The sequence below is a fragment of the Pararge aegeria genome, chromosome 11 (assembly GCF_905163445.1).
Source record: "Pararge aegeria chromosome 11, ilParAegt1.1, whole genome shotgun sequence".
Lineage (NCBI taxonomy): Eukaryota > Metazoa > Arthropoda > Insecta > Lepidoptera > Nymphalidae > Pararge > Pararge aegeria.
In genome coordinates, this window is record NC_053190.1 from 14,856,396 (window position 1) to 14,859,549 (window position 3,154).

The window sequence follows — 3,154 nt, forward strand, 5'->3', positions numbered from 1 at the left end:
CCGAGAAGAAGCCGGCAAGAAACTCAGCAGTTGCTCTTTTCCAATATCAAAAATTTACATTTTATATTTTAACATTCATTTTTCTATCTTGTGAGAGATGAAAGCGGAGCCGGATGCTTCCAAGCAACCTTGTCATTAAGAAACTCATCAATTGTATAATAACCTCGCTGTAATAAATGTGTTTTAACACATTCTTTAAACTTATGCATTGGTAGGTCCAAAATTACCTTAGGAATCATATTATAAAAGCGTATACTCAATCCCACAAATGACTCCTGCACCTTTCGCAGACGATATGCAGATGTCACTAATTTATGACCATTTCTTGTAAGTCGACTGTTTATATCCACTTTTTGTTTATAAAGACTAATATGTTGTCTTACAAATACTATATTGTTATAAATGTATTGTGAGGCTACCGTAAGTATACCAATTTCTTTAAATTTTTCACGGAGGGATTCACGTGATTTAAGTTTATATATTGACCGTACAGCTCTTTTCTGCAATATGAATATAGTTTCAATATCAGCAGCTTTGCCCCATAATAAGATCCCGTAAGACATCACACTATGAAAGTACGCGAAGAAAACAAGTCTTGCTGTTTCTACGTCAGTAATCTGTCTAATTTTCCTGACGGCGTAGGCAGCCGAGCTTAGTTTACCTGCTAGTGTATCTATATGGGTACCCCACTGAAGCTTACAATCCAAGGTCATGCCCAGAAAAACTGTGGAATCTTCCATTTTTAGTGATTCTCCATTTATTATTATATTTTTATTAACTTTCTTTACATTTGGTAAAATAAATTCCACACACTTAGTTTTTTTTGCATTTAAAAGTAAATTATTGACAGTAAACCAGTGCGACACATGCGACATAGCACGGCTTACATCGTCAGAGTTGTCTCTACCTCTATTTACAATATTTACAATATCATCCTTATCAGGTCTCCTCCTACAATGAGAAGGGGTTTAGGTCGTAGTCCATCACGCTGGCCAAGTGCGAATTGGTGGTTACGTTATATAGAACTCTCAGGCATGCAGGATTCGTCATGATGATTCCTCCACCGCTAGTTGGGTAAAACGCACAAAAGCAAAAAAAGCTAGATGTGCGTACTGGGATTCAAACTCGGCCCCCGAAAGTGGAGTTGAAGTCCTCCACTGAGCTATCACCGCTTTGATTCAAAATATGCCACCATTAAAATGAATTTGAAACTACCTCGTTAGAGCCTACTAGTGTATCGTATACTAGAGTTTTTATGCCTTTTTTGTTTAGTATAACAAACCATTTTTAACCCCCGAAGCAAAAACGGTGAGGTGTCAGTATATGTTCGAGTTTCTACGTCTATGTGTGTGGGTGTGTCTGTTGTTATCCAAGATGGCTGTCGCCACATAATGGCGGATTATATAAATTTTTCACAACTCCCTCAGTATAATCCGATAGAAGAAGTCGTTACTTCGCTGAAATCCATGATATGAAATTTAAACTCAATTTGCTATACTCCATAAAAAGCAGGAGAATCTGTATGGTGTAATTATAATTTCTTCAATCCTTATACTCCACATCAAACCTATCTTCGGCACTATACCCTCTACGCACGTTTCGCTCCGAAACTGTCAGGATATGTGACTTTACAATGAATAATTATTAAGAAACAATTATTGATTGGGTTAAAAGCTTAATTTTCATTTTTTTTTTCTTGCTTAGGGTATCAAAATAAATGGCTTGCCTAATCGTCTTGAATAATGCTTGACCACAGAATTAGGAACAGAAATCGCGTACACGACTAATATTGAAGCATCAAAAACCACTCCACTTTAGTAGTGTTTCTCGAACAGGCGGTTAGTCACTTCGTTTCATTTAGGAGTTTATAGTTATTATTCTTTTACCTCTATAATTGTTCTAAAAGTTTACCATAAAATAGAAAAAGTTTGTGAGCTAGCAACATTCCACAGGTGTGAAGTGAGACGTGCACGGAGCGTTTTTACTGATTTTGGACACAGTACACTGCATGCAATAATAAAGGTTCTTAATTCTACGTGCTTGACTAGTAGAATAATTTAAAGGGTTTTTTTAATATTTTTAATTTGTATATTTTTATTAATAGTTATTAATAGGCTAGATTTTGCTTTATTTTGTTTAAACAATAAACTTACATCATTAAATTTTTAATTTAAGTCTCATAAAATATTAAATCATTTATTTCTCTCCGTATTTATTCTCTTCTATTATCTTCTCAAGCGGGTGAAGATCATTATCTACACCCATGTACACCCAACGATAGACTATCGTCATAGTAAATAAAAGCTGTATTTGACAGTTCAAAAATAGGAGTGCTTCGATCATCACCAAACTTTACAGGATTACTCGCCAGGTTAATCCGGAGATTCCCTGAAAGTTTCATTGAAATCGGTCCAGCCGTTTCGGAGCTTATACGGAACATACCCACACACTTTCTCTTTTTTATATATAGATAGATGGCCGTTTTGAAACTGGTAACTGTATTAAAACGAGAATCATCATAAACTTTAATCAAAACATACCTCTATGTAATATTAGTATTAAGTAATATTTGGTTGTTCGAGCTTAATTTTCTAATGCCTATCTGAAAATAATTTTAATAATATTATTACCGCTACAAACAACGCCGAGATCGTTATTAGACAGCGGAATTGAAAATACTCCACCCAATACCAAGAATTTTATCATATAAAATATTCATATCCACAAAAACCAGTTGGAATTGTATTTTTCTAATAAATTGGTTGTATTTTTTTTTATTTCAGTCATTAATGAAATAGCGTAATTGATAAATATAAACAAGAGGTGATGAATACAGTAATATTGTAATTAAGAATTTGAGTTAACTGTTGATAATAATAAAGTATCTACTTATTATTTTGTTAACAGAATCACTGAATTCTTCACATACAGCATATTAGATGTTATTTCCAAACAACCTTTAAGAGTGCAGCGATATCTTCATCAGATATTACTATTAAGAACTTTAAGTTGTTAAAATCTGTATATATATAAATGTTATGTTGGTTTGTGTACGCTTCAAAAACACAAAAATTTCTGCACCGATCGAGCTGAAATTTTAGCGTGATATAATACGCAGCAAGGATTGTTTTTATATATTTTTTGCATCAGTCAC